Source organism: Anas acuta, chromosome 3 (assembly GCF_963932015.1).
Source record: "Anas acuta chromosome 3, bAnaAcu1.1, whole genome shotgun sequence".
Classification (NCBI taxonomy): domain Eukaryota; kingdom Metazoa; phylum Chordata; class Aves; order Anseriformes; family Anatidae; genus Anas; species Anas acuta.
This window is the reverse complement of record NC_088981.1, coordinates 10,012,066-10,033,219: the sequence shown is the minus strand read 5'-3', so window position 1 is coordinate 10,033,219 and position 21,154 is coordinate 10,012,066. Positions and strand designations below refer to the sequence as shown.

Sequence of the window (21,154 nt, the reverse complement as noted above, 5' to 3'; positions counted from 1 at the left end):
TGATGTTCTGCATAGGGAAAGTTCTCAAAATACCAAAATACCTTAGGTGGGAGAGGTGATACATTTGTATCTCCTCTGTCAGTAGCATTTGTTATTTTAGCTGTCTCTGTCTTAACGAAAGAGAAAAGATATGAAAGTCTTGCCTGTGACCATGTACACATGACCAGGATGGATTGTCTGTAATTGTTAAGAATCCTGATAAACCCATCTTTCCAGAATTGAAGGCTACCTCCAGTTCACCTGAAGGGCTATTAATTTCTGCCCAGCATGAATTCATGCTGCAGGATCCTTCTTAGAAAGTTGAGTAAAGGCATAGATAAGTCATCTCCAAACTTTTCTGAGGAGCTAAAGCCCAAGGTGTTGTTCACATCCAGAGAAAAGTGTTGGGATCCCATTGCGAGGAGGCTTTTGACTTGAGTGCTAGGTAGTTATCCGGGCTGACCTGGCAGGAGATTGCAGCAGATGCCACCATCCCTTGGGGTTTGTTCCCTACTCCCGCCTTGTCCATGCGGTGTCAAGGGCTGCTGCTTTGGAGTCCAGTTCTTTGGCTGTAAGCTGTGCTACACTCAGTTGAGTTACGTGGTTGCGTTGAGTCGTAGGCTCTACGCCGCTATCTGCCATTAATTTATCTTTGGGCCGTGAGCCAACATCTGTCTTCCCTGCCTCAAGGCTTGATTCTCATTAATACTGAGGCCTCTTTACACCTTCTTGGCAGTGAAAAATGGCCTTGCAGCAGAATTTTATTTACACCCGTTTGGTGGCCCCTTTTCGCTTCTGACACACTTTTCCTCCTTCCCAATATGTGCCCTGAAGAACTTGCGAGAGTTTTGCTCTTGGATCTGTGTTTCCAATACTGTGTTGTCTGCCTTCACGCATGGAAAACAGGGACCTTATCTGCCAGAAATGAATGAGTTTTTATCATAATGGTCCAAGCAAATGTCATGATTCAGAGTGCAAGAGGATCAGCAGCGTGGCTGAGTTGCACAATAAGTCTGTATAAACAGAAGTCAGGATGTGAGGAGGAGGAATGGCTTCCTTTCCTTTCAAGGAAAAGGTTACCCTAGAATCAAACCAGGGGTAAAGTTTCCAAATCAGGGGAAATTCCCCATGTTTTCCAGGGAAGAGTCATATAACTACAAATTTCTCCTCTCTTATGTCTTCTTTCTTCCTCCACCTTAGCGGAGCTGTTTTTTTTTTTTTTTCTCTCTCCCCTCTACTCTTTTTTCTGGGACATCCCAAACAGAATTGATATATCTCTGAATCTCTGATATTTTCCAGTGTCTGAGAAAACAATTTTCTCCTTCATTTCAGAATAACGACTGAGTGCCACACTATGCACCTTTGAGATATGAGACAGGGTAACCCCATTAAGAATTGAGCCACAGCCATGCAGAAAAGGAATGGTGGTTATTTTGGTGTAGCTAACCAAGGATGATGGTTAGTAGGCTGCACTGAGCCGTTGTTCATGGGAACATAGCCTTTATTTATAAATTATAAGTAAAGATCTGCTAACTGCCCAACTGAGGACACTTACTTGTCTCTGCACTTCAGTCCAACTGCAATAAATACAGATCAAATGTTCACTGTCCATATAATAACAAAGATCTGATCCAAAGCACATTTTTGTTTCTAGAGGGCTACCTTAGATCATGTCGTCTTTTAGTATGTTATATATGGATGTGTTGTTATTTAAAGGAAAATAAGGGACAGAGCTGAAAACAACTGTCATTGCCAGTTGGAGCTCTTGATGCAACTGGAGACTCTGTCTGAAAAGTAACACCTTAGCCAACACCTATTAATATACTTTTTGCAGAATTTACAGTGCCATTAATTTTACATGGCTTTACAGTGTCTTCAGTTAGCTATTAATGTTTTGAAATAATTAAAATGGAAAATTTAAGAAAGCCTACTGTCAGGGATTTAAAATAATGCGCAAAGCTTCTACTGACTTCAGTGGAAATTATAGGTGCTCTTTGGCTCTGGGAGCACAGCATTTGTATTTTGCTAGGTAATCATAAAAAAACACATTGCATGGAGCTTCGTGCCAGATTTCCCATTATGCTGCAGGAACGTCCCGATTGCAAAATGACGAGCTCAGAAACCAGGGAGCGACGTGGTGTGTGTGGCGATGGGGCTGGCCTAACCTTTACACCTCTCCCTTCCAAAAATGCATTTTGACTTGATCTTTTATTACCTAACCATTTACTGCTTTTACACAGAGTCCATACCTAATTGAGAGCACCAGATGGATGGTGCATAGCCAAAAAAGCAGTTTGTTCAACAGTCCTTTTGCACGCTTGCCATTGAGTACAGCTTTAATTTATTATATGTCATTCATATCTGTGTAAAATCAGCTGTGGCTTTTTTCTTTTCCTCAATAAACTTCCCCCCAGTGCCCATTTTTGCAGAATCTGAGCATATCAAAATCATTGAAGATTTTCTCTTCTGACCCAGCCCTGGCAGTATGCTTGTTCCCGAATTCTCATGCATGGACATAGGCACTTCATTTTAAGCACAAAAATCTTCTCCTGCATATATTCTGTGCAGGAATGTTGGTGCCTTTGGAGAGAAAGTGAGAGTAGGCAATAATTAAGGCTCAAAGTGGAGTCTGTGGCCATCTGCCTCTCCCCCATTATCCTCGGGCTGTAAGGGACATTTGGAGACAAGAATTTACTGGAGTCACAAAGCACCCAAAATACCTAGGAGTACATTAAGACATTATCTCAGGAAACTTAGCCACTCCAGGGGCAAATCCTACTATCCCTAGGTGTCCTCCATCACTCGTGTCCTGGAGCTTAGCATGCTTGGGAGCTCCGGCAGCAGCAGGGAGGCAGCGTGTGCTCCTGGGCTACCTTGGTGCCAAGCCAGCAGGTCCAGCTGCCTTCCTCGTTGGTTTGCCTCAAGGCTTTGAACCGCACCAAAAGCAACCTGTGTCCTGTCGAACAGCAAAACTCTGGGACAGGACTTCTCCACCACAGCCACAAAGTCAGCTTTTTCTTGCTGGACGTACCTTTCTCCATCATTGCAAGCCACACTGCAGCATCCCTAGGCTTCAGTCACCATGTAAATGCAAGGCAGAAGCAGAGATCCTCTCAGTGCTATTTAACATATCCATACTCCTCTTCCATCTCTGTCTTACTTGGTAGCTTATGAAGCAAAATCATGCAGGAATTGAAAAAAACAAAAAACAAAAAACAAAAATCTGTCAACTTGTTCCTCCACTCCTGGGTCCTAAGGCAGATTTCTCTAGAGATTTTGTTTTGTTCTGGGTGGAACCTGTCCCGTGTCATTTTAGGTGCTAGAGAAGTAAGTAGATGGCTGGCTCAGCCCATCCTTTGAACGCTGTATCTGGTCAGTGGTGGGAAATGCACTCAGCTCACAGCTGATTCGGCCTCTTTTAGACACCTACCATAGGGAGGGATGATATATATGCCCTTGGAGTGCTTATTTTTCTCCACTTGCTATAGAGAGAGCCCAGATGACTGGCTCAGAGCTGGATGCCTGCAGCCGAGCATCTAAAATTGGGGTGGGCTCCCATTATTCCCGACTTTGGGGTGTGTCTGGCATATTTTTGGGCCCCCGCTCACCAGAGCACCAGGGCACATGCCTTGCTTCAAAGCGGCGCTTCCAGGCTTTGCTGCAGGGAGGTGGCGTGGAGCGCCCGCCCCTGTGCCAGCCAGAAGTAGCTCCTTAGTGTGCTTTTTATGGGGGATTTACAAAGAATAGCAGAAAATATTCCACTGTCTCCAGCTGTGTGCGAGACAGCAGAAAATTCAGTGCAGATCCGTTCAGCTGGACCAGACTCGCAGTAGCGGTAATAAAATTAGGATGCCTAAAATTCGCTTTTTCAAAAGGTGCGTGTTGGGTCCTCATCTCTGTGGCAGGGAGGGTCTGTTTCTATCACAGCTGCTGCAGTTTTCATTTGTCTTTGACCAGTTTTAAAAATCCTTTTTGCACCATCAAATCTAATAGAGCAAGGCACTTTTTGCAACTTCAGGGGCATTTCCTGCAGAAGTTCCCCACTGTCAGCTATTGCCATCAGCAATGACACCCATAAGTAAGAGAAGGTACAGAAAAAAAGATGAGCGTTTTCTTTGCAGAGTATCACGGCTTTTTAAGTGCAAAAGAAACAGAGGCTTTTCGTGCTTTTGGGTTTTGAAAATGCCTTTAGTTAAACTGGACAATGTATTTGTTTTTTCTGGAACAAATCTTCCACGTTTCACCTAGAAAGGGGAAAAAGCCTCAGCTTTAGCTTCTGTATAAATATTTGCACAAAGTTAACTCTAGAGTTTGTGTGTGATCATCTTTAATTGCTTTAAATAATCATAATAAAGAAAAGAACCACTGAATTTTCACAAGAAGAACTGCATGCAATTATGGACGAAGTTTCAAGCAGTGGCTTAAATGTACGGAGCTGGTTGAAATACGGAAGAAATGGATTTGGCTCTACGAGTTTGAAATGAAACAGAGCTGTTTCTGGAAAGCCATTACGAGCGTCAGTTTGGAAACCGGCTATCTCTGCACCTGCTGAAGAACTGCATTAAGACCAGCTTCCACTGCATTCTCCCTTGGCTCTACGAATATGAACGGCAGTAACAAATTTGGGGCTTCGGAAGACCCTATGGACAGGAAAGCAGGGCAGGGCGAAGCTGTGCTGACACGAAACAAAAGGAGGAAAGAGTAGAGCAGCTGAGAAGGGGCCCACTGCGTGTTTGCAGGGTTTTGAAAACTTGCTGCAGGTTGTGGGCTGATGTGAAAATTTCACAACGTGAGCTCAGAAAGCAAAGGCTGCCATTGATGCAAGCGGGAATAACAGTGGACACCCAGCTGCTGCACAGTGTGCATACCCCCAGGAGCTGAGCTGTACGCAGCAGTTGCACCCAGCACTACTTGGGTGCAGCGTTGCACCTGGTTATAACCCTGCTTATTTCTCCTTCTCCACCTTTAGGGCTAGGCGATGGCTGTTCTTTGCATGGATTAAGTAGGTATCAGCATTTACTAGGCTGTGACTGTTTGCTTTTACAAAATCGTGTTTTACTTTAGTACCTTTGTTTTCTTGGTACTCTTGAAAGAGTCAAGAGCTGCTTAGGGCGAATATCACCACCTTCTGCTGCTCCCACACCGACGTCCACACAAATACCAAAGGAAAGGTGTCCAAGCCCTCGAGCTGAAGGTAGCTCTGAATTTCAGGAGCGTCCCCCACCCTAATTGCAAGCCGACCGAAAGTCTTGTGTCTGAGCAGCTCCAGGCTTTCTGGCGTTCGAAAACTCAACTCAGATCTGATATTTGGCCCGGCGTCGTAATGAAAATGGAAAATTGCATTTTGAGCCTCGGCCTTCCTGAGGATCAGCCCGTGCCAAAGCCGAGGCGCTGGAGATAAAAACAAGGATTTGCAGGACACCGTGTCCCATGGCAGGCAGAGGTCAGCGGGAGTTTGGAGCCGAGCAGGACTGGCCCCTCTGGCTGGAAACTTTGCTTTCGCCTCTGAGCTGCGCGGCCACTGCGGTTTGAGACGCACACAGGTGCGTGGTGGGGAGTGAGCCATTCGTTTCACTCCAAAGGGGATATTTGGAACCAGGGAAATGGCGGGTTTCTATGCGCTCGCATTCGTTGTTTCCTTCTCGAGCAAAAAAGGGACCTTCAGAACGCCAAAATCTTGTCTTAATATTTCACGGAAGCAAGTATTTTATAAACGCACGTTGCAAATGGCAGTATAAATTCTCCACTGTGGAAAATTGCTATCTGGTTTGAAACTAGGCAGGATAAATAGAACTATAAAAGGTTACCTGGAGTAAACAGATAGGGTTTCCAAAATGTACCACATGAGATAGATTGGAGCTCATAGTAATCTATTTTCCATGCTTAACATACGCTCAGCATCAGCTGAACTCTGTAACTGAGCTGCCATCTGTATCAATCCTGTTCCTAGATGTCACGGCCCTGTTAATGAAATCTGGAAGTGAAATTGTAAATGGATTCAGTGAATGGTAGATGTCAGCCATTGCGTGATGGGCAATCATCAATCATCCGCTGTCAGTTATTTCTGTCTCAGTGAGTAAGCCTTTATTTAAAGCATAAAGTAAGAATGTTGCCAGACCACAGGAACAAGCCCTGAGCTGTTTGCAGGTGCTGCTATTCACAGCTGCCAATTAAACCCCTGACATTTCCATAATGGCCAAGAGGCAAAGCATATGCACTTGATATAAACATTTTTGTAAAAATTAATCTCAGTTTATCAATACTTCACTTTTTTTTTTCTTTTCCAGGGCTATGTACAACATCCTACTTGGCCTATTGTTTGTTTGCTATAGAGAGAGAAATATGAGTTGGAAAGCAGCCAGGGCGTTCATTTCCCCAGGATATACAGTAGATTCCAGTGGCTCATTTCAACCCTTAATTGGGGAGGGAAAGCACAGTCGGGAGGAATCCCACCTTTGGAAAATGTCGTGTGTGTGCCCGTTGCCTCCCCAGCTCCGCTCTGTACCTTAGCTGGGTGGAAACGTAACGCTTCATCCAGCCAACGCTGCCCCTGAAGGTACCCAGCCCAGTGGGGTTCTTGGCCCCTCTAAAAAATTGCCTCATCTGGAGGTTCCTACAGATCTCTGGGTGCATTACTGCTGCCTGGCCCTTTTTGTTTCCCCTCTACCACCTGAAAAATAAAAAAATAAATAAAAGTGCAAGCGCCTTTTAATATACGCATTCTTTTATTTGAGGCAGCAAAAAAAAAAATAATTGTCAACTCAACTTATTAAAGGCATTCATCAGTACCTGCTGCAAAATTATGTATATATTTCATATAATTGCCAGTGACGAGCTAGCTTTTTGTGTGTGTGTGTGAAAATGTTTTCATGGAAAAAAAATATATATATATTTCTACAGAAAAATAAACTGCCTAGCATTGCCACCTGACATTTATAGTTTGGAGGACATAAAACTTTTCTGAGGTCCCTTTATTTTTTACTCTCAGCTGTTTATAGTTCTTCAGGGGTACACTGATCTGTAAGTAAATACAGAAAAAGAAAGGGCTGCATTCACATTTTCAAGATTTCATCACATACTGATTGCTCTAGCCCATTTTGCTGCAAAGTCCAGATGGAGCAGAACACTAAGGGAGAAATTGGACAGCACTGGGGCATTCTGAAGTTGTCTTCTTCGCTCTTCATGGGATTGATTAAGATCACCTAAGTCAAACAGCGATATGAAGTGTATTTTCATGTATGGTGCTACCTGGCTGTAAAATTATGCACTATTGGATGAAATTAATTTCTGAAACCTGTAGGCTTCTGTTAACATGATATATTGGGAGTTGGTGTTAGAGGTCTTGCTGGCATGTGTGTATTAAATTGGATATGATTTTTTGCCAGATAGCTGTGCTGGTAGAAGTGCTAATTGTCAGATGCACATATACTGGTGCAACTTTTATTAGCATCACTTATTTTATTTCACTTAACTGAAATAAGCCATCCTGCCTTAAGCACTTCCCTGGCAGTGGAAATGTGTCTATATCGAAAAGTTTTTTACCTAGCAGTGTATTTGAAAGTGTAGATTGATCTTTGTTCAATTTGCCATTTCCTTTGTCCATGTAGGTGCCTTGTGAAATTCCAGATTGCTCCAGATTTCAGGGATAGATGTTGCTTCATGTACCCAGGACCTGTTTCAAATTCAGCTAATTGAGGTAATTTTCTGACTTGTTTCTTAATTTTTAAAGCATTTTTTTTCCCATTCAAAACTATTCAGTATGTTTAAGATCCACAAAAATTAAGTCTTTAGACATTAGAAGAGAATTTTACAACCTAAGTCATGCTGCTCTGGATTAGGTCTTTTTAGAACTCGAAAGACCAAACTAGCTGAGTTACCCAGGATAGATCAACTAATCCCACTTGTATCTTTGTGGCCGTAAAGTAATCTTGGGGGCTCAGGATGCCTACGTGCTCATTATCAGCCAAGATGACAGTCTAATCTATGGACATTCATGCGAGCAGAAATAACTGCTGAACTGGGTGAGGTCATGCTGCAGTGCTACCACATCAGCCTCAGCCTCTCTACACTGAGCTAAAAGGCAAAGGTAAGGGTAACTAACCCACGTTAGGCTCAGTTCCTGCACTCTTGTAGATGTTAAAACAATAATAATAATATTGCTCCAAGTATGTCCACATGACAATGTAGAAATACCCAAGCTAGCTGTAAATGAACTATTGTGGATACTGGACGCAGTCTAGATGAGACAGCAGAGAACACCGAGAGGACTAATTTACCCTGCTTTTTGGCAGTGTTAGCTCCATATGGGCTAATTTATCCTGCCAGAAAGCAGGCTCATTTATGGCTAGCTCATTTATAGCCAGCCTGAGTACCTCTTCCCTATACTGGAATTTGCAATGTAGACGTACTTTCTATTAAGCTGACAAGTGTGTGATTGTAGTAAGTAAAAATATGGAGGTTGGGATTTTGAAGGCACTGAAGGGCTTCCTTCTAGGGTGGTTTAAGAGGTTACCACCTACAGCAATCTGCTTTGTGACTTCTGCTGAAGCTTACTTTCCCCATGCACATGGGATCTCGTGGCCACTTCTTGAGTTTACAGCACAGTATCTTAGCTTAAATCATTGAAGAGGATGTGCTTGCATTAAGAGGCTAAATGATGAAGTGAATCAGAACAGATGTGTCTGTGGGTATTGCAGTAGCAGGGCAGGCAGCTTGGGTGATAATGCTCAGTGTTGTTCTTCTTAGAGAGCCCAAAGAGAACTGGGCACCAGGTCCTGTGAAAATTACTGCAATTTCTGCTTCAGAGTGCAATAGGAGTTGGGTGTCTCATTCTCCACAAATTCCTTGAAAAGAGCTGGCAGCAAGATGTCTTTTTAGGACTGCATAGATCCAAACATTGCTCTCCGGTTGCCTACTGTAAAGTCTGATTAGGTCCTTGATCCAGTAAAGAAGCCCAAACTTAGCTTTCCAGTACAACCAAGTGAGATTTCTAAGGTGCTTAAAGCTAAACATATTTTTAAATGAAGGTTTGTTTGTTCAAGCTCTACCTCCATTTACTTCAGGGTAGTTAATATGTGTTAACACTTCTGGTGCAAAGGGAAACCAGCCTTTAGAGCAGGATTTGGCTTTCAGGGAAGAAAATGGATACCAGCAGCAGTTCTTACTTCTGCCAATGCAGTCACGTACGATGTGCTCCCGGCTTGTCTCTTGCTTCCCTGCCTCATGGGCTGCCCAGCTATGATCTAGTGTGCTGACCTTACAAGCCAAGTAATGACTTTCATGCTGCTGAATCCCATCAGGAACTTCATGTCTCTTGTGGTCGTCTTCATCCATGGCTAACTTGTATTATCATTGGCACGCTTAAAATTGTGATGTTATGTTTCAAATGTTTTTAAAGCTGAAACACACAAGCTCTTTTATTTCTCTTCTGCCTAGTAGGATTATTTCAGCTCCACACATGCAAAACCTCATATTATGCAAGAAATTAATCATATCAGGGTAAAGTAGCTACTGAAAAATTGCCAAACACCATAAACATTGGTCAAAATGCAGGCCAACCATTTGCACAGCAAGTAATTGAAGCTAGAGGTTCATTGGAGCGACGCGTAACTTTTCATTATGAATTAGAAAGCTTTTCAAACATAAAATGATATCTGAGAAGACTGCACCACCTAAAAGGTTTCAGTAAACACTGAAAAAAAGTGCTAAAATATGCTGGAGAGATCAATCATGCTTTATGGTTACTTGCTCCACGTAGTTTCGCACACATTCTCTGATAAACAATGTCCCACACGCTCTGCCCAGACCCATTATTTTCTTCAGCACCAAAGCGTCAAGGGCCAGATCCTCATTTGGTTTAAGTCAGCAGAGCTCTGCTGAGGTTGACTGCTTGCCGTTGATTTATGCCAGCTGAAGATCTGGCCTGAAGAGTGACAAAAATGTAATTTTATGTTTTATTTATGGGTGTAAAACAATAGTCCTAAAGGGAGCAGATGTTCCATGTCGAGGGAGGAGGTTTATGAAATGCAATTCCAGACACAAAAGCTAATCTCTGTGGTCAGGGAAGGCATGAGGCCTGTTTTACATGATGAACTTTAATTGAAATCTTGCTCTTTTGTGTTCATTTATTCCTCCTATTTGGGAGCCGACAAGCATCGTTTAAATTACTTACCAGCTGCCAGACACCTTAAAGAGCAATAAACAGTTGACTTAAACACCTGGAGAAGGTTGGACAGTCTTCACTTGTCCTCCCAGTACCTGCTGAAGTGGTATTAATGTGGTATCACATATTTTTAATTAAGTGGTCACTTTGCTGAAGAAATTTCCATCTGTTTCAGATGGAGCTGTGGGGAAAAAGATCATTCAGTTTTATGGAGGGTTTTGCAATTGTAAAATGTCTGTTTTTTCCAATTTGGAATGAAAACCAAAGCATTTTGAAATTCTCTAAAAAAGAGAAGGGAGCGTCTGCTTCTAAGGCCCAGGCCCCAGACCTCTTATTGTCCCCAGTGCCAAAACTATTCTCTTTGCGGACTATCTTCCCTCTGTAGATCCCAGAGTAGGAGTTCCTTGGCTGCTCTGAACCACTTGCCAAAAATTGAAGTAAGGGAGCTGAGAGAAAATCAGTGGTAGCAGCCTGCTTGCAGGGATGTCGTGGCTTTTGAAGCACCTCTTCATCATGTTTTCTTTCAATGAGCTGACATTTTTGTGTCCCACACCACCACACCTCTCTAAAAAGGAGAGTGCATTCATCGATGTGCCTTCACCTAGCTTTTCTGTGGCAGAGGCACATAGCATGGTGAGGTCTGAGCTCTTCAGAAACACAAACCAGCAATCAGCAGAGCAACACTGATTCACATCAAATGAATTTTGGACCGAAAAGTGTAAGGATGAGATTTTGTGCATGACCTTTCGTGTCCCTCCCCACACCCATGAGGTCAAGTACAGTGCATGGAGATCTGGAGAACAAGCTGACCTTATCAGAGGCTAGTAGTGACATCTGAATCGCAGCTTCAGGAAAAGAGGACAAGTAGAGCCAAACTGGAAGTGGATATTCTCATTTTCTATTAAGAGTAAAAGAGTGAAATAAAAATACAGGTTGAGGAAGGCTGGGTATGAAGAACAGTATGGATCGGGAGCTAACTTTATCTCAGTTTCGTTGGAAATCCCAGATGTAATGTGTGATTTTGTTCTGAGGCAGGGTAAGTATAAGAAGTTAAAAATTCTCTATGAGCCAAAATTAGAAAAAGAAACCAAAGGCTGAAAATTGGATTGCAGGCAACACTGAAATATCTCATTCATGTTTCAGCATAATTTTTGTTAATTCATTTTAGAGATCGGGTGCATCTACATTGTAATACTTTTCAGCACAACAGCAGCAACGACCACAACTTTCCATTCTCAAAATTTCAAAACGGGAGCTTCCAAGGTTATAAAAACGCTTGATTTTTGTCCACCTCCCCGAATAAGAAGTTAGCACAGTAAGTTTTGCAGAACAGTTTAATTTTGTTGGGTATGTCATTTGTTCCTTCTAAAAACCTCTCAGACAGACATTTCCAGGCGCACGTTTCCAAAGGCCTGATTCACATCACGTAACAGGAGGTGTCTTTGGGTGCAGTCTTTGCAGCCACCCCAGTCACTCTAGACTTCCTTTAAGCCTCCCCAAACTACTTTTTTTTAACTGAAAGTTAGTCTAAGGTGACTAATGCCAAGGATCAAGTGAATCCTACCCAAATATTCTTGTTCCTGGGGGTAGCTGCTGTGTTACACTGTGGTGAAGCAGTTCACATCTCCATACACCATATGCAGGCAAACAAGAGAAATGTTTATGTATTGAAGTCATAGAAGAGTAATAAAATGCTCAAAAATTTGGAAGGACTTAGTTGGAAGGAAATCGGAACGCACCTAACCAAGTACAAATGCGGAGTGCAGGAGGAATACGTTAGATCCTTACTTATCACTCAAAATGTGAAAACAACTTAAGGGGAATAAAAATTAAGGCTTTCCAGGGGAGCCTAAGAAAGAGGTTGGGTTGTGATAAAGGGGGAAATAATTTTCTTATCAGATGATCTGTTTAGTCTGGGGAGTAGTTTTCAGGAGATGCAGTAGCCTCAGAGTTTGAGTCATTTCATACCAGAGCTTGGAAATGCACAATAGAGATCCCTCCTGTCTAGGCAGGGAATGAAAAAATAGGGTCTACTGATCTTATCCAGCCCTCACTTCATTCAGCAGGAATCTTTTCCACTGACTCAAGCAGGATTTGGATCAGACCCTTTTTTACCTCCTATGTTGATGGCTGTCTGAAAAGACTTAGGAAAAGACACAAAATAGAGCCCTAGTATGGCACTAAGAATGGCTTTTTTGGGCTGCTGTGAGGAAAAATGCAACTCTCAGAAAATTATGAAGAAGGCGGCTGGCAAATCAGAGGGACTGTTTTATAGCTGGGAGCCGAGTCAAGCTCCAAAATGTATTTACAGAATTAAATGACATTAAGCTAGGGTGTTGCTAATTCCCTTAAAACCGTAAGGAAACACTTCTCAAACAGCAGCTAGAAGGGCAGCGTCATTGCTTGGCAGGTCTTGCTTTTGCCACAGCAGGGGGATAGCTCTACATATCCAGCTCATTTTATTTATGTGCCCAGCATTTGAGAGTGGTTTTGTTGTGGGTAACAGAACATAGCTCCATTTTACATCTAACTCGAAGAAAACAATAATAAGAGAAGTGGGGTAACATTTTTGTATATGCCTGAGTGATTCCCTTTGCCTGTTTCCAACCTACCTAACGGCAAACCTCACTTCAGCCTACGCTGGTCTAATTAATTTGACAGGACTGGAAACTTGCTCTTCCTGTTCACACTTATTATTCATCTCTTCAGAATGCCCTGTAGGGAGCACGAAGCACAATAAAGCAGTATTTACCAAATCCCTCAATGCTAAATACACCTTTTAAGCTGACTCTGCACAATGCCAGCAGTGAGAAGATCTGACTAAAGGGCAGCCAAAGAAAAACAACATTTTCCAGAGCATCGTCTCCTTACACATGGCTAGCAAGTCTTAGGCCAGGAAACTATGTCTTTTTGCCCCCCTTCAAATTCTGCAGTAGGCTCTGGGGATCCCAGCTTACTCCTACTGTATCCGAAACCTTGGCTGTAGCCAAAGCAAATGACAGAGTGATCATACTCAATAAGATATGATGTTAGTTCACAGGAGCCACTGAGTAATTTCATACAGGCGTATCTTTTAACCTTTCATCACCCAAATTAGAAACATCATAACACAACATAAAACACATCTGAAAAATCCATCGGAGACAGGAACTCAGAAACATGTACAGTAGAAATAAGCGTTTTGAGAATTAGAAAGTGTTTTGAGAAAACACTGAAATTGAATGTTAGGTTTCCTTCTTTAAAATTCTCACTGCAGAAAGGGACCTTTTACAAACACATGAGGTGATTAAGGAATTTAAAAAGTGAAACACGCTTATTTGCACACACTAGGGAAGAAACTCAGACATTTCATATTTTAAAAGTGAAGGATCTATGAAAGAGATTTTCAGCAGCAAGTTACCAGTTGGGTCCTCAACTGTAATCACCAGCTCCCTTTGCACCTTTATGCCTCTGTAAATCTCACCTTACGTGAAGTTAAAGGTTAAGTTTTCAAAGTACCCGAGAAAATTTCTACACAGCATAGGGCAGCACTGCACAAATATACCCACATCAGCCCTCAATGAACTGACTAAATACCAAAAAGGATGGAATCACAGCAGTAGTGCAGTTTTTCCAGCTTTTCGCTCTTAACCTCCAAACGTTGCTTTGGGTGGCATTCGGCCAGAGTTAGATGCCACAGTATGCAAGTCACTTTTGCAAATGGGACCTAGAGCCAATTTTCAAAGACGTGTAAAGAAAAGGATAGGCATTCAGTGGGATTTTTCACGGCACCTGTGAAAATGGAAAATGAGTAACCACATAGGTGTTTTGGAAATGAAGTACTAAAACTTTTGAAAAATCTGAGAATTAGATTCCTGACCTGCTTCTGAAAAATTTATGTTGAGTCATTTTTCCTAGATCCTGAACCTCCTTATTATTCATGCTGGAGAGCAGCAACTCCCAACATGTTTTACGAAGGAGTATATGCACATACATGCAGGCTTCCTTACTCTCTCGAGTCTTTGTTCTTCTCCATTTATGCACTTGTTGACCTATGGAAAACATAATTCTTCCTCCTTTCTCAATCACCGAGATCTTACACCGATACGATGTTGTTCATCTCCATAGAGGTATTTGGGATTTAGAGAAGCACGCTTTCCTGGCCATGATGCAAAACATAATGAAGACAAACAGGAGACTCCCGCCAGTTCAGCTCCGTTATATATCAGACTGTAATAAAGAGAGGAATTGGGCTCATTGAATTTTAGATAGAATAACAGCTCAACTCCTTCAGGCATAACTCCTCTCTGTGTTGCCGTAGAGGAAAACCCACTCTCGTCAGACTGAATCTGGAATAAAACCTTGGATAATTGGGAGTAGAAAGGGTCCATTGGCTTCAAGGGGAACTACTGCATGAAAAAAAGGTGTTCTGGCATTGGCCTTTGCTGTGTTACATGAGAAAGATGGTTCTTGAAACTAATTAATCCTTGAAAAGATCAGCTGACCCATCTCATTGTTAGCAATACATTTTTAATTATTCATTTTAGTCAAGCATCATTTGAACACAAGTCAATTTGCAATTTCATTAGAGTACAGAAAAGGCCTGGGGTCTATTCCTGGTAAAAAGGAAAAAATCTCTGGCAAAATTTCATAAAGGATGTTAATCCTCTAATTAATTTTATGTATCAAGCAAGAATTAATGTGTCCTGCTATTTAAGCAGAAGTCATCTTGCCAAGAAGTGCATTTTGTCATACCTTCCCCTCCAGGAAAACCTCTTTACAAGCTTTGTGGCAAAATACCCTGGCAACTAATGACTAGCTTTGAAGCAACATTCACAGACCATTTGCTTTGATGACATTTGGAGCTTTCGTCTCCCCCCCTCCTCATTCCAAAGTCTATTGTAAGTGTAGTGCTCTCACTGCACTGCCTTTGAAAACTAATCAATAAAGTAAGATTTGTCAGGTTGCATCTGAGGAGTATCACATCTTTTAACTCCTTTCTTGGTTGAGTTGCTGTACACATTTTTAAACTAAACCTTATGAACAGATTGGAGTGTGTTATACTTACCATATTCACAGGCACGCAAGTGTGACGCGTTTCTTTTTCTCTCTTATATGAACTTCAAAAGCTCCAAACCTATGTCAGTTAACCTTCCATAAAACTGACATTATACGGTCATCGTACATAATCAGATGATGGATTGCACGTCAAAAAGTCACAAATAGAGAATGTTTACCCCTGCTACAACTATGAGAATTGCTGTATTGCAAAAATGGAAAAAAGTGACTTCACCCCATGCCGAAGAACTCCAAAGAAAACACATCCATGGTAGCAAATACTGAAACGAATCACCCGATTCTGATTAGTTCACCAGCATTGTTATAAATCCGAGAGCAAGGCAATCTGTACGTACGGCGATGGATGGGAGATCAGAATATGGGCCACAGTTTCATCTTTATTGTACTTTGGACTTTGCTTAATCAATCAATGCTAAAATCTTTAGGTCTGATTTCTCATTTCAATGGCTTTGTGTAATGTGTCTCAACCGTACCTCATCTAATTTAATAAGATGCAAGCTAAGGAAGTACTTAAGTTACTTATCAAGGGTTTCAGATGACACATTATTATTGTACTCAAAAGTCAATATTTGCTAATCATGTTAGTACAGGAACTGATCCAGGGCTCCAATTCTTGAATTGCAGAGGCATTTAAGATTAATTAAACCTATCTCCTTCTCACTCGACACATACACACATCACAGCCCCCCTTCTGGAATGGACAAATCAGCATCTCCACAAGGAAGACCTGTCTAGACCACGGCTTTAGGATGAAAAGCTATTAAATTTCTCAGCCTTCTCCCTCCACCTTTGGTCCAGTCGGTCAGTCAGTGCCTGATTTCAGGTGTTGGGGTGGCTCATGCTCAGCATCTCGGGGTTGTGCCCTTTGTCTTTGACACTGGAGCGATAGCAAACCAGTCAACTGCAGCTGAAACTGGGGGAGAGCTGCATGCTGAGCCGAAGTTGGGCCGATGTGTGCCTGGTGTGGGGCAGACAGAAAGCCTGAGAAAGCTCGATTGATAGCTCATTTCGTTTCGGTTGGGGTTGCTCATGTAACAGGCTCATGTGTTAAGGTATGGAGGTGTTGAGCAAGCCTCACTCCACACAGTGGCAGAAGAGCAGCAAGTTGATACTGTATTATGCATCCTTACTTTTCTTTTGCATAATGGGAACGGTTAAAAATAGGATCTGTGTTTTTCTTTCTCCGTTTTAAAGCTGTTGATGAACTTGGCATGTATAGTCTGAAAGATTTAGTGCATTTCCTAGGGCTAGGTACAGTGTGAGCAGGTGATGTGCAAGCTTCCACATGCAGGGCTGCCAGTACACTTTCAGGCTGGATTTGCAGCCCTTCTGCTCTGCCAGGCTCCGTCTCCTCTGAGCATACTGTCAGCTGCTCAGGGGCGATGTCTGCCTGCGTACATGCGCACAGGAGAAGCGGTGTGGTGACTTCCTGATAGGATCATATATTTATTCAGAACCTGACTTAGAATGAGATACAGATTTGCCTTGAAGCAGGAGTCTCCTGGGGGGCTGAAATGTGGCTTACCTGCTACCCGTCATATATTACTGTCATTTGTATACTATTGTGGTTTTCCTTTACTCCTTTAAGCCATTATTACACTGGTCTAAACAGTGTAGATGAAATATTTAGATGAAAATAATGGAGCAGAGTGGGGAATCAAGCTCAGTCACGTTAGGCGAGATTCTGATCTACATAGCACAGGGGTGAAACACAACAGCGAGACTATCTCCGCTGGATTAGTCCAGATTTACACTCGTAAATGGGACGGTAGAACTGGAAATCACAGGTCTGATTTACTGCGGAGTTACTGCTTAAATTGGAGTAACGTAGAGGCTTATAAAACAGGAAGAGTTCCTGTTATCAGGATGTTGAATTGTGTATTGAATCATACAGGGGTCTGCATGGGTTTTGATCTAGACATGTCGAGTATCAACATGCAAATTAAAATAAAAAAAAAAAGGTAACTACTCTGAGTACTGCAGTACCCAGTCTGCTTCCATCTCTGATCAACCCAGATATTAAGTAAAACCCTCACATGCCTATTTGACAAAATCAAACTGACATATTCTGGTTAATATTCCAGTTACTGTTGAACTATTAATTTGAAGGTGCTAATAGTGGCTGTTGCATAAGTCCAGCTTCGGAAAGCCTCGAAGCAATAATCTAGTATCCTCAAGTAATTTTTTGGTATTCATTCAATTTAAAGTATGGGACAATTTACCCTTTAAAGGTATTTTTTTTTTCCTCTTTTTTTTTTTTTTAAACATACTAATTGATTCATTTGGACCTGTCACACACCGGCTGAATTACTAATTCATTTTATTTATTTATTTTCCCTTAAATCATTAATGATGCTGTTTTTAGCATCCTTTCCAAACAGTAAAAATCTCAGCTATTTCTGTGTGCATCTCTCTCTTTGCCTCGGCTGCTTGTTAGGACAGGGAATGTCACGCTTACCTTTACTGGTCTATGCAAACTCACTGTGATAAACTTAGCTCATCTCCCAGCGGAGCGAGTATCCGTGTCACGAATGTCACCTTTGAAACTGGCACTAATTGGCATTCATGTTGGAAGTCTCAGCGGAATGGCCATAGACACAAGGTGAAATTTTGGCTCTGTTGAAGGCAACAGGAGTTTTGTCATTGACTTTAATAGGGTCAGGGCTTCTTCCAGAGACTGAACTGCCTCTCATGCAGATGTTCATACTGGGCTGGGAGCTTCAAACCCTCTGTGTTTGCTCATGACTAATAAAATGTGTTTTGTTGCTAACTTTCATCCTTCCTGTGCCAGGATCAAGTCCTCTCTTCTTTAAAGACAGAGTGAATAAGCCCAGACACGACCTCCAGCTTCTCCCACTACATTTTTCCCCCAACCCCTTCTCTTTTCTTTCTATTTTCCAGACCCAGTGCAAGTTCTCTGTCTTTGGTTGTGTGTCAGTTCTTCTTCTGTTCTTGTCTATTTTTAGCCACTCTTGTTTTCTAGACCCTCCACCTTCAAGCATGCTGTTGCTCCTTTGTCTTGAAGAACAAAATTCCTTTAATTCAGTCTGCCTTTTCACAGCCCACTGATTTCCTCATGCCCTTCATCTCCAGATTCTCAGGTGTTCCTGTTTGTTCCCACTATCTTAAATACCTTCTCTTTTCTTTGCTGCCTCTCATTTATAATAAATAGGCTTCTCAAGCTGCTGTACTGTATGAGGACAATCTTTGCCCTTCTTTTTTGTCTTCTCTCCCTCGCAACATTTGGCTTCTGTACTTCTCTTTTTCTCCTCCCTGGTTTTGCTGTGAAGATGCACTCTTGCTGACAGCTCCTTGATTTTTTTTTGTGCCTCCCTTTGCCACTTGCTCACCCCTCTCCCCTCGCAGAGGTATCCATGTGAGAATCCCCAATGCACTTGGCCTTCTGTCTTTCTCTGTGTCTGCCAGTAATGCTCTTGTCCAGGCTTTCATAACCATCTGCTGCTGCACATCCCGCTGCCACTTCAGTAACGACTTGAATTCCTACGGTTAGTTATTTACCATTTCTTCCTGAATTTTAGCTCTCCATCTCCTTTAGCAGTTCAGCAGCACTTGCCATCTCCTAGGTGATACTTCCTTCCATCTTGCTCTCCCTTCTCCTGCCATTGGTCTTCTTCTCTGTCACAATGGCCATCATGATTTTTTTTTCATCATTAACAAGCTGAAAGTTATGATCATCTCAGTTCTTGATGGATGATGTCTGCAAGTTATCCCCACTTCCTCCCTCCCGTGGGAGCTGCTGCTTGCCAGTGCCACCAGCCAGCAATGTCCTTGGTGTTCTACTGCCTGCTAGAACTAATTCAAGCTATTAAAAAAACCCTGTGAAATATATTGCTTCAAGTTCTCTTCTTGGTTATCTTCCACTCCATTTAGCTGACTGCTTCTCCCATCTCTTTCACAGGTTTCCTCTGTCCCCTTTTTCCTCCCTTTACACTTTCTGCTGGGCCACTCCATAGAAACAGAAGGATGTTTTTGGTGTCATCCAAGAGCAATCTTTTCTTTTGCTCCTGCAATCTTTCATTAAAACTCACCTCTTGGCTCTGGTATCATGAGCTTTAGGTCAGACCAGTGTATTTGTGTTCTGCAAAGGACTTTTTTTTTTTGTGTCAGGGTCATGAAGTAGTTTGGACAAGGTCTAGAGCTGAAGGATGTAAATGGCGAGAGCTAAAGAAAAAGGAATGGAAGAGTCCTGATCCAGTTCTACAGCGTGCTTTCATGTACAAACACGCCAAAATCTTGATGGTGACCAAAACTCCCCCAATGCAGGAGTCCAGATTAAATGATTCTGTTTCAGAGTGGGTTAATTACCACAAATTCCAGACTTCCAAGCCCATCAGGACTACTCAAAGCTCATGACTCCTCAGTGCAGCAGTGGAAGGCCCTGCAGTGCTGTATTTATCTGAGAGCCCTGGAAATATGTGTGGCTCGCCCAGTGCAATTTCAGCAGCAAGTAAATATTTCCAGACACGTTTAGAATATGCCTTAGAAAGGACCTTACAAAGGCATCTCTCTTACCCAATGGAACGTTGCAAATACCCGTCTTGAGCAATAAAAGGTGAAGCACACCTATGGGGCTGGAGTGAGAAATCACAAGTTTCCCACTGAGCTCAGAAGAAAGTTTTGCACGTTCCTGCTGTGCAAGGACATTTCATGTATTGGAGGCTGATGTTCTGTGCATTCAGAGGAACAAATCCTCTGGTCGTGTAAAGTGTCCCCAGCTCCACAGAGGAGCTGACAATTTACACCAGCTGAGGTGCTGCTCAGCGTTTTTGGTTACGGGCCTTATTTACTCCTGGCTAGTTAGAGTTCCTCTGAAGCTGTCGCAGCACAGTGTGGGTGTAAATCTTTCTTTAGATGCCTTTGGAGCCCTTAGCAGATAGCATGCCTGTCTATAAAGTGGAAGCATCTTTAAGCATATGCCCGGCGTGACCTTACGATAGAATGGTGCCATAACAATCTGTAATACAGCTATTTTTACCTAAAGGAAGATCTGCAAATACAAATGATGTCTACTAAAAAGTTGCCACACAGGATAATTAGGTAGTGAAAAATCACTTTGTGTTTTTTGTAGTTCATTTAGTTCGTGTCTACCTCTTTCAGGACTTACATCCCAGAATAGCCCTAGCTCCTCATCTGCCCAAGAGTGTTGTACCAACTTACCCATTTTTTCTTCTAGAAATTGTTTGGTCAGGCAATGGTGTCAGCCAGGCTTTTATTGGAAGAAGTTTGTTAAACAGTTGAACAGCAGCTTCAAGGAGACAAGACCTGAGGTACTGTCACAGAACAGTAGTTCTTACTCTTTGCAGTAAATTAGGATCAATGTAAGTAAGAATTTAGTTATATGGCTGGAGTGTGAAATAGCTAATTTTTGTGTATTCATAGAGTTAATTCACATCCACAGCTGCCTCACACAGGTTGGGTGGCATTTTCATGGCCAGGCCCTGGAATACGGACAACCCTCCTCTCTCCCCACACCACCATGATGCTGGCCTAAAATTGGGTAAGGGCAACACACGAAAACATGAACATCCTTTCTAAACATCCTTGAGATCAGCATATACAAAGCCAGCAGTGTGGATGAGCAAGGAAAAGCTTCATCTCCTGAGTCCTCCTCTATTGTGCGCTCCTCAGGGCAGGTTGATCTGGCAAAGCACAGCTTTATATTTCATTGTATTTTAGAGACTTGGTATGCAAGTGTTGGGGATACTAAACTGTCCTTTAGAAAGACATATTTATATGTAACGTAGAGGGGAAAAAGTAAGTCCCAGTGAAAGAAAAAATATTTCCCTAGCAGTTTCTAGCTTTAAAGGTATTAAATTACAATGCAGCTTCCCAAGAGTATCCTTGCAAGTCATTTATACCATAACACATAAAATTAGAGTAAGCCTCCATCAGTGCTGTGGCTACTTTTGTAATCAGTTTTGAAGAATGTGCTCC

At 42.3% G+C, this 21,154-nt stretch overlaps 1 long non-coding RNA gene across 8 annotated transcripts in view; it reads left to right on the top strand.

Moving 5' to 3' along the window:
- LOC137853359 (uncharacterized) overlaps positions 1-21,154 on the top strand; it is a 484,321-nt gene that overhangs the window by 139,075 nt on the left and 324,092 nt on the right. For all 8 annotated transcript variants that reach the window (XR_011094435.1, XR_011094436.1, XR_011094434.1 and 5 more), the window contains one exon: positions 7,587-7,675. This is a non-coding gene — a long non-coding RNA (uncharacterized lncRNA). The remainder of the gene's footprint in view (positions 1-7,586; positions 7,676-21,154) is intronic.